Consider the following 10674-nt stretch of genomic DNA (forward strand, 5'->3'; position numbering starts at 1 on the left):
TGAAGAGAATGATGCATAGGCTTAAGCAAGGGATGCAGAGGGAGAAGAGAATGATGCAGAGGCTTAAGAGAGGGGATGCAGAGGCTGAAGAGAGTGATGCAGAGGCTCAAGAGAGTGATCCAGAGGCTTAAGAGAGGGATGCAGAGGCTGAAGAGAATGATGCAGAGGCGTAGGAGAGGTATGAAGAGACTCAAGAGAGTGATACAGAGGCTCAATACAGGGGATGCAGAGGCTTAAGAGAGGGATGCAGAGGCTCAAGAGAGGGATGCAGAGGCTCAAGTGAGGGATGCAGAGGGAAAAGAGAGGGATGCAGAGGCTCTTGAGAGTGATGCAGAGCCTCAACAGAGGGATTCAGAGGTTTAAGAGAGTGATTCAAAGGCTCATGAGAGGGATGCAGAGGCTCATGAGAGGGATGCAGAAGTTCAAGAGAGGGATTCAGAGGCACAAGAGAGTGATTCAGAGGCATACGAGAGTGATGCAGAGGCTTAAGAGATTGATGCAGAGGCTTAAGAGAGGGACGCAGAGGCTCAAGAGAGGCATGCAGAGGCTAAAGAGAGGGATTCAGGGGCTCAAGAGAGGGATGCAGAGGCTCAAGTGAGGGATGCAGAGGCAAAAGAGAGGGATGCAGAGGCTCTTGAGAGTGATGCAGAGCCTCAACAGAGGGATTCAGAGGTTTAAGAGAGTGATTCAAAGGCTCATGAGAGGGATGCAAAGGCTCTTGAGAGTGATGCAGAACCTCAACAGAGGGATTCAGAGGTTTAAGAGAGTGATTCAAAGGATCATGAGAGGGATGCAGAGGCTCATGAGAGGGATGCAGGAGTTCAAGAGAGGGATTCAGAGGCTCATGAGAGTGATTCAGAGGCATACGAGAGTGGTGCAGAGGCTTAAGAGATTGATGCAGAGGCTTAAGAGAGGGACGCAGAGGCTCAAGAAAGGGATGCAGAGGCTAAAGAGAGGGATGCAGGGGTTCAAGAGAGGGATGCAGAGGCTCAAGTGAAGGATGCAGAGGCTCTTGAGAGTGACGCAGAGGCTCAAGAGAGGGATGCAGAGGCTCTTGAGAGTGACGCAGAGGCTCAAGAGAGGGATGCAGAGGCTAAAGAAAGTAATGCAGAGGTTTAAAAATTGAGATGCAGAGGCTTAAGAGGGTGAGGCAGAGGCTCAAGAGAGTGATGCAGAGGCTCAAGAGAGGGATGCAGAGGCTCAAGAGAGTCATGCAGAGGATCAAGCGAGGGAAGCAGAGGCTTAAGAGAGTGATGCAGAAGCTGAAGAAAGTGATGCAGTGGATCAAGAGAGTGATGCAGAGGCTCGAGAGAGTGATGCAGAGGCTCAAGAGAGTGATGGAGAGGCTTAAGAGAGGGATGCAGAGGCTCAAGAGAGAGACGCAGAGGCTCAAGAGAGTGATGCAGATGCTCAAGAGAGTGTTGCAGAGGCTTTAGAGAGTGATGCAGAGGCTGAAGAGAGTGTTGCAGAGGCTTAAGAGAGGGATGCAGAGGCTCTCGAGAGTGATGCAAAGCCTCAAGAGAGTGAGGCAGAGGCTTAAGAGAGGAATGCAGAAGCTCAAGAGAGGGATGTAGAGGCTCAAGAGAATGATGTAGAGGCTTAAGAGAGTGATGAAGAGGTTCAAGAGAGTGATGCAGAGGCACAAGAGAATGATGTAGAGGCTTAAGAGAGGGATGCAGAGGTTCAAGAGAATGATGCAGGGGCTGAAGAGAATGATGCAGAGGCTTAAGAGAGGGATGCAGAGGATCAAAAGAGTGATGCAGAGGTTTAAGAGAGGAATGCAGAGGCTGAAGAGAATGATGCATAGGCTTAAGCAAGGGATGCAGAGGGAGAAGAGAATGATGCAGAGGCTTAAGAGAGGGGATGCAGAGGCTGAAGAGAGTGATGCAGAGGCTCAAGAGAGTGATCCAGAGGCTTAAGAGAGGGATGCAGAGGCTGAAGAGAATGATGCAGAGGCGTAGGAGAGGTATGAAGAGACTCAAGAGAGTGATACAGAGGCTCAATACAGGGGATGCAGAGGCTTAAGAGAGGGATGCAGAGGCTCAAGAGAGGGATGCAGAGGCTCAAGTGAGGGATGCAGAGGGAAAAGAGAGGGATGCAGAGGCTCTTGAGAGTGATGCAGAGCCTCAACAGAGGGATTCAGAGGTTTAAGAGAGTGATTCAAAGGCTCATGAGAGGGATGCAGAGGCTCATGAGAGGGATGCAGAGTTCAAGAGAGGGATTCAGAGGCACAAGAGAGTGATTCAGAGGCATACGAGAGTGATGCAGAGGCTTAAGAGATTGATGCAGAGGCTTAAGAGAGGGACGCAGAGGCTCAAGAGAGGCATGCAGAGGCTAAAGAGAGGGATTCAGGGGCTCAAGAGAGGGATGCAGAGGCTCAAGTGAGGGATGCAGAGGCAAAAGAGAGGGATGCAGAGGCTCTTGAGAGTGATGCAGAGCCTCAACAGAGGGATTCAGAGGTTTAAGAGAGTGATTCAAAGGCTCATGAGAGGGATGCAAAGGCTCTTGAGAGTGATGCAGAACCTCAACAGAGGGATTCAGAGGTTTAAGAGAGTGATTCAAAGGATCATGAGAGGGATGCAGAGGCTCATGAGAGGGATGCAGGAGTTCAAGAGAGGGATTCAGAGGCTCACGAGAGTGATTCAGAGGCATACGAGAGTGGTGCAGAGGCTTAAGAGATTGATGCAGAGGCTTAAGAGAGGGACGCAGAGGCTCAAGAAAGGGATGCAGAGGCTAAAGAGAGGGATGCAGGGGTTCAAGAGAGGGATGCAGAGGCTCAAGTGAAGGATGCAGAGGCTCTTGAGAGTGACGCAGAGGCTCAAGAGAGGGATGCAGAGGCTCTTGAGAGTGACGCAGAGGCTCAAGAGAGGGATGCAGAGGCTAAAGAAAGTAATGCAGAGGTTTAAAAATTGAGATGCAGAGGCTTAAGAGGGTGAGGCAGAGGCTCAAGAGAGTGATGCAGAGGCTCAAGAGAGGGATGCAGAGGCTCAAGAGAGTCATGCAGAGGATCAAGCGAGGGAAGCAGAGGCTTAAGAGAGTGATGCAGAAGCTGAAGAAAGTGATGCAGAGGATCAAGAGAGTGATGCAGAGGGAGAGAGAGGCTCAAGAGAGTGATGGAGAGGCGAGGGGATGCAGAGGCTCAAGAGAGGACGCAGAGGCTCAAGAGAGTGATGCAGATGCTCAAGAGAGTGTTGCAGAGGCTTTAGAGAGTGATGCAGAGGCTGAAGAGAGTGTTGCAGAGGCTTAAGAGAGGGATGCAGAGGCTCTCGAGAGTGATGCAAAGCCTCAAGAGAGTGAGGCAGAGGCTTAAGAGAGGAATGCAGAAGCTCAAGAGAGGGATGTAGAGGCTCAAGAGAATGATGTAGAGGCTTAAGAGAGTGATGAAGAGGTTCAAGAGAGTGATGCAGAGGCACAAGAGAATGATGTAGAGGCTTAAGAGAGGGATGCAGAGGTTCAAGAGAATGATGCAGGGGCTGAAGAGAATGATGCAGAGGCTTAAGAGAGGGATGCAGAGGATCAAAAGAGTGATGCAGAGGTTTAAGAGAGGAACGCAGAGGCTGAAGAGAATGATGCATAGGCTTAAGCAAGGGATGCAGAGGGAGAAGAGAATGATGCAGAGGCTTAAGAGAGGGGATGCAGAGGCTGAAGAGAGTGATGCAGAGGCTCAAGAGAGTGATCCAGAGGCTTAAGAGAGGGATGCAGAGGCTGAAGAGAATGATGCAGAGGCGTAAGAGAGGTATGAAGAGACTCAAGAGAGTGATACAGAGGCTCAAGACAGGGGATGCAGAGGCTTAAGAGAGGGATGCAGAGACTCAAAAGAGTGATGCAGACGCTCAAGAGAGGGATGCAGAGGCTCATGAGAGTGATTAAGAGGATTACGAGAGTGATGCAGAGGATCAAGAGAAGAAAGCACAGGCTTAACAGAGTGATGCAGAGGCTGAGGAGAGTGATGCACAGGCTCTAGAGAGTGATGCAGAGGCTTAGGAGAGTGATGCAGAGGCTCAAGAAAGGGATGCAGAGGCTCAAAAGAGGGATGCAGAGGCTCAAGAGAGTGATTCAGAGGCTTACGAGAGTGATGCAGAGGATAAAGAGAGTGATGCAGAGGATCAAGAGAGGGAAGCAGAGGCTTACGAGAGTGATGCAGAGACTCTAAAGAGTGATGCAGAGGCTCAAGAGAGTGATGCAGAGGCTCTAAAGAGTGATGCAGAGGATCAAGAAAGAGATCCAGAGGCTCGAGAGAGTGATGCAAAGGCCTCAAGAGAGGGATTCAGAGGCTTAAGAGAGTGATGCAGAGGCTCAAGAGAGTTTTGCAGAGGCTCAAGAGAGAGATGCAGAGGCTCAAGAGAGTGATGCAGAGGTCAAGAGAGTTATGCAGAGGCTCAAGAGAGTGATGCAGAGGCTTACAAGAGAGATGCAGATGATCAAGAGAGGGATGCAGATGGTCAAGAGAGGGATGTAGAGGCTCAAGAGAGGGATGAATAGGCTCAAGTGAGTGTTTCAGAGGAATAGGAGAGGGATGCAGAGGCCCAAGAGAGGGATGTAGAGGCTCAAGAGAGGGATGAATAGGCTCAAGAGAGGGATGCAGAGGCTCAAGAGAGGGATGCAGAGGCTAACGTGAGGGATGCAGAGGCACAAGAGAAAGATGCAGAGGCACTTGAGAGTGATGCAGAGGCTCAAGAGAGGGATGCAGAGGCTTAACAGAGTGATGCATAGGCTCAATAGAGGGATGCAGAGGCTCAAGAGAATGATGTAGAATTTAAGAGAGGGATGCAGAGGTGAAGAGAATGATGCAGAGGCTCAAGTGAGTGATGCAGAGGCTGAAGAGAATGATGCAGAGGCTGAAGTGAGTGATGCAGAGTATCAAGAGAGTGATGCAGATGCTGAAGAGAGAGATGCAGAGGCTCTAGAGAGTGATGCAGAGGCTTAAGAGAGTGATGCAGAGGCTCAAGCGAGTGATGCAGAGGATCAAGAAAGTGATGCAGAGGCTCGAGAGAGTGATGCAGAGGCTCAAGATAGGGATTCAGAGGCTCAAGAGAGTGATGCAGAGGCTTACGAGAGTGATGCAGAGGATCAAGAGAGGGATGCAGAGGCTTAAGAGAGTGATGCAAAGGTTCAAGAGAGGGATGCAGAGGCTCAAGAGAGGGATAAAGCCTCTCTTAAGCCTCTGAATTAAGCCACTCTCTTAAGCCTCTGAGAGGCATCTGAGGCATCTGCATAACTCTCTCGAGCCTCTGCATCACTCTCTTGATCCTCTGCATTGCTCTCATAAGCCTCTGAATCACTCTCTTGAGCCTCAGCATCCCTCTTTTGAGCCTCTGCATCCCTCACCTGAGCCTCTGCATCACTCTCTTGAGCCTCTGCATCACTCTTTTAAGCCTCTTCATCCCTCTCTTGAGCCTCTGCAACACTCTCTACAGCCTCTGCATCACTCTCTTAAGCCTCTGAATCCCTCTCTTGAGGCATCTGCATAACTCTCTCGAGCCTCTGCATCACTCTCTTCATCCTCTGCATCACTCTCGTAAGCCTCTGAATCACTCTCTTGGGCCTCCGGATCCCTCTATTGAGCCTCTGCATCACTCTCAAGAGCCTCTGCATCCCTCTCATGTGCCTCTGCATCCCTCACTTGAGCCTCTGCATCCCTCTCTTGAGCCTCTGCATCCCTCTCTTGAGCCTCTGCATCCCTCTCTTGAGCCTCTGCATCACTCTCTTAAGCCTCTGCATCACGCTCTTAAGCCTCTGAATCACTCTCTTGAGCCACTGCATCATTCTCTTGAGCCCCTGCATCCCTCTCTTGAGCCTCTGCATCACTCTTTTCAGCCTCTGCATCACTCTCTTAAGCCTCTTAATCCCTCTCTTGAGGCATCTCCATAACTCTTTCGAGCCTCTGCATCACTCTCTTGATCCTCTGCATCACTCTCGTAAGCTTCTGAATCACTCTCTTGAGCCTCTGCATCCCTCTTTTGAGCCTCTGCATCCCTCTCTTGAGCATCTGCATCACTCTCTAGAGCCTCTGCATCACTCTCCTCAACCTCTGCATCACTCTGTTAAGCCTCTGCTTTCTTCTCTTGATCCTCTGCATCACTCTCTTGAGTTTCTGCATCACTCTCATGATCGTTTGCATCACTCTCTTGAGCCTCTGCATCACTCTTTTGAGCCTGTGCAACACTCTCTTGAGCCTCTGCATCACTCTCTTGAGCCTCTGCATCCCTCTCTTAAGCCTCTACATCATTCTCTTGAGTCTCTGCATCACTCTCTTGAGCCTCTGCATCACTCTCTTGAGCCTCTGCATCCCTCTCTTAAGCCTCTACATCATTCTCTTGAGCCTCTGCATCACTCTCAAGATCCTCTGCATCCCTCTCTTGTGCCTCTGCATCCCTCACTTGAGCCTCTGCATCCCTCTCTTGAGCCTCTGCATCCCTCTCTTGAGCCTCTGCCTCCCTCTCTTGAGCCTCTGCATCCCTCTCTTAAGCCTCTGCATCACTCTCTTAAGCCTCTGCATCACGCTCTTAAGCCTCTGAATCACTCTCTTGAGCCTCTGCATCACTCTCTTGAGCCTCTGCATCATCCTCGTAACCCTCTCCATCCCTCTCCTAAGCCTCTAGCTCACTCTCTTAAGCCTCTACATCACTCTCGTAAGCCTCTGAATCACTCTTTTGAGCCTCTGCATCCCTCGCTTTAGCCTCTGCATCACTCTTTTCAGCCTTTTCATCCCTCTCTTGAGCCTCTGCAACACTCTCTACAGCCTCTGCATCACTCTCTTATGCCTCTGCATCAATCTCTAGAGCCTCTACATCACTCTCCTCAGCCTCTGCATCACTCTGTTAAGCCTCTGCTTTCTTCTCTTGATCCTCTGCATCACTCTCTTAAGCCTCTGCTTTCTTCTTGATCCTCTGCATCACTCTCTTGAGCCTCTGCATCACTCTGTGAAGCCTCTGCTTTCTTCTATTGATCCTCTGCATCACTCTCTTGAGCCTCTGCATCATTCTCATGATCATCTACATCACTCTCTTGAGCCTCTGCATCACTCTCTTGAGCCTGTGCATCACTCTCTTGAGCCTCTGCATCACTCTCTTGAGCCTGTGCATCACTCTCTTGAGCCTGTGCATCACTCTCTTGAGCATTTGCATCACTCTCTTAAGCCTCTGCATCCTTCTCTTGATCCTCTGCATCACTCTCTTGAGCCTCTGCATTATTCTCTTGAGCATCTACATCCTTCTCCTAAGCCTCTGCATCACTCTCTTGAGCCTCTGCATCTTTTTATTAAGCCTCTGCATCACTCTCTTTAGTCTCTGCATCACTCTCGTAAGCCTCTGAATCACTCTCTTGAGCCTCTGAATCCTCTCTTGAACTCCTGCATCCCTCTCATGAGCCTCTGCATTCCTCTCTTGAGCCTTTGCATCACTCTCGTAAGCCTCTGCATCCCTCTGTTGAGGCTCTGCATCACTCTCAAGAGCGTCTGCATCCTTCTCTCGTGCATCTGCATCCCTCACTTGAGCCTCTGCATCCTTCTCTTGAGCTTCTGCATCCCTCTCTTGAGCCTCTGCATCCCTCTCTTGAGCCTCTGCATCCCTCTCTCAAGCCTCTGCATCACTCTCTTAAGCCTCTGCATCACGCTCTTAAGCCTCTGAATCACTCTCTTGAGCCTCTGCATCACTCTCTTGAGCCCCTGCATCTCTCTCTTGACCCTCTGCATCACTCTCTTGAGCTTCTGCAAAACCCTCTTAAGCCTCTGTATCACTCTCTTGGGCCTCTGCATCCCTCTCCTTAGCCTCTACCTCACTCTCTTAAGCCTCTGCATCACTCTCGTAAGCCTCTGAATCACTCTCTTAAGCCTATGCATCACTCTTTAGAGCCTCTGCATCACTCTTTTCAGCCTTTGCATAACTCTCTTAAGCCTCTGCTTCCCTCTCTTGATCCTCTGCATCGCTCTCTTCAGCCTCTGCATCACTCTCTTTATCGTCTGCATCAATCTCTTGAGCATCTGCATCCCTCTCTGCATCACTCTCTTCGGCCTCTGCATCACTCTCTTAAGCCTCTGCTTTCCTCTCTTGATCCTCTGCATCACTCTCTTGATCCTCTGCATCACTCTCAGGATCCTCTGCTTCACTCTCTTGAGCCTCTGCATCACTCTCTTGAGCCTCTACATCACTCTCTTGAGCCTCTGCATCCCTCTCTGGAGCCTCAGCATCCCTCTCTTGAACCTCTGCAGCACTCTCATGAGCCTCTGCATCATTCTCTTGAACCTCTGCATCCCTCTCTTAAGCCTCTGCATCACTCTCTGGAGCCTCTGCAACCCTCTCTTAAGCCTCTGCATCACTCACCTAAGCCTAAGCATCACTCTCTTCAGCCTCTGCATCCCTCTCTTAGCCTCTGCATCATCTCTGGAGCCTCTGCAACTCTTAAGCCTCTGCATCACTCACCTAAGCCTAAGCATCACTCTCTTCAGCCTCTGCATCCCTGTCTTGAGCCTCTGCATCATTCGCTTAAGCATCTGCATCACTCTCTTGAGCCTCTGCATCACTCTCTTGAGCCTCTGCATCTGCCATCACTCTCTTTAGCTCTGCACACTCTCCTGAGCCTCTGCATCACTCTCTTCAGCCTCTGCATCCCTCTCTTGAGCCTCTGCATCACTTTCTTGAGCTTATGCACCACTCTCGTGAGCCTCAACGAGAAACAAATAGATGATTGAAAATGTAGTATTTAAGGTTATTATCTAATCAATTATGTGTTTGTAAAATTTTTATCGTATATTTAATGAATTAATACCAATAAACTGGAAATTAACAAAAACGTGGAAAACAGCAAAATATTGCCTAATTCGATGATATTTTGTTTATATCACATAAATAAAAAGGGGGATGATAAACGTCAAAATATACTAAATATGATGATTTATAGTACGAAACAAAATGCAAGAAAACTTGCCTAAAATGCAATATTATGCGAAATTCTGAGATTTGAAGGCCAAATCACATATCGTGATACTACATGAAATAGTATCGAAATATTGGTAAAATGAATATATTTTCGTAATATCAAACAACATGAAAAAAGTGAAAAAAGTCACTATTATACCAAATTTGAGGATTTTATCTTCGAATCATAAAGCGAGGTTTCGTATTATTTAGATCCAAGAAAAGACATATGACAGTGTTGTTTCCAATACAAATGATAAAAACCAATGTGTTACCATTAGAATGAACTAAAATGTTCCTGATTTTCCGTATATATTACCGATGGAAGATATACACGTAAAACCGTTCTATTCCTGCTGAAACGTCGATATATGCAATAAAAACCGAACTTCTTCCCTTTTCAATATTTTACTCAGTATTTCAACGAGAAACAAATAGATTATTGAAAATGAAGTATTTAAGGTTATTATCTAATCAATTACGTGTTTGCATAATTTTTATCGTATATTTTATGAATTAATAACAATAAACTGGATATTCACAAAAACGTGGAAAGACGGCAAAATATTGCCTATTTCGATGATATTTTGTTTAAATCACATAAAGGAAAAGGGGATGATAATCGTCAAAATATTACTAAATTCAATGATTTTTAGTACAAAAACATGCTTAAAATGCAAAATATGCGAAATACTGAGATTTGAAGACCAAATCACATATCGTGATACAACATGAAATAGTATCGAAATATTGGTAAAATGAATATATTTACGTAATATCAAACTACAAAAAAAACGTGAAAAGAGTCACTATTATACCAAATTTGAGGTTTTATCTTCGAATCATAAAGCGAGGTTTCGTATTATTTAGATCCAAGAAAAGACATATGACAATGTTGTTTCCAATACAAATGATAAAAACCAATGTGTTACCATTAGAATGAACTAAAATGTTCCTGATTTTCCGTATATATTACCGATGGAAGATATACACGTAAAACCGCTCTATTCCTGCTGAAACGTCGATATATGCAATAAAAACCGAACTTCTTCCCTTTTCAATATTTTACTCAGTATTTCAACGAGAAACAAATAGATGATTGAAGATGAAGTATTTAAAGTTATTATCTAATCAATTATGTGTTTGTATCATTTTTATCGTATATATAATGAATTAATAACAATAAACTGGAAATTCACAAAAACGTGGAAAAACAGCAAAAAATTGCCTAATTCGAGGATATTTTGTTTATATCACATAAACGAAAAGAGGGGATGATAAACGTGAAAATATTACTAAATTCGATGATTTAATGTACGAAACAAAATGCAAGAAAACTTTTCTTAAAATGCAATATTATGCGAAATTCTGAGATTTGAAGGCTAAATCATATATCGTGATACTACATGAAAAAGTATCGAAATATTGGTAAAAATGAATATATACGTAATATCAAACTACATGAAAAACGTGAAAAAATTCACTATTATACCAAATTTGAGGTTTTAACTTCGAATCATAAAGCGAGGTTTCGTATTATTTAGATCCAAGAAAAGACACATGACAATGTTGTTTTCAATACAAATGATAAAAATCAATGTGTTTTCATTAGAATGAACTAAAATGTTCCTGATTTTCCGTTTATATTACCGACAGAAGATGTACACGTAAAACCGTTCTAATCCGGCTGAAACGTCGATATATGCAATAAAAACTGAACTTCTCCTCTTTTCAATATCTTATCAAGTATTTTAACGAG

The sequence above is a fragment of the Procambarus clarkii genome, chromosome 60 (assembly GCF_040958095.1).
Source record: "Procambarus clarkii isolate CNS0578487 chromosome 60, FALCON_Pclarkii_2.0, whole genome shotgun sequence".
NCBI lineage: Eukaryota > Metazoa > Arthropoda > Malacostraca > Decapoda > Cambaridae > Procambarus > Procambarus clarkii.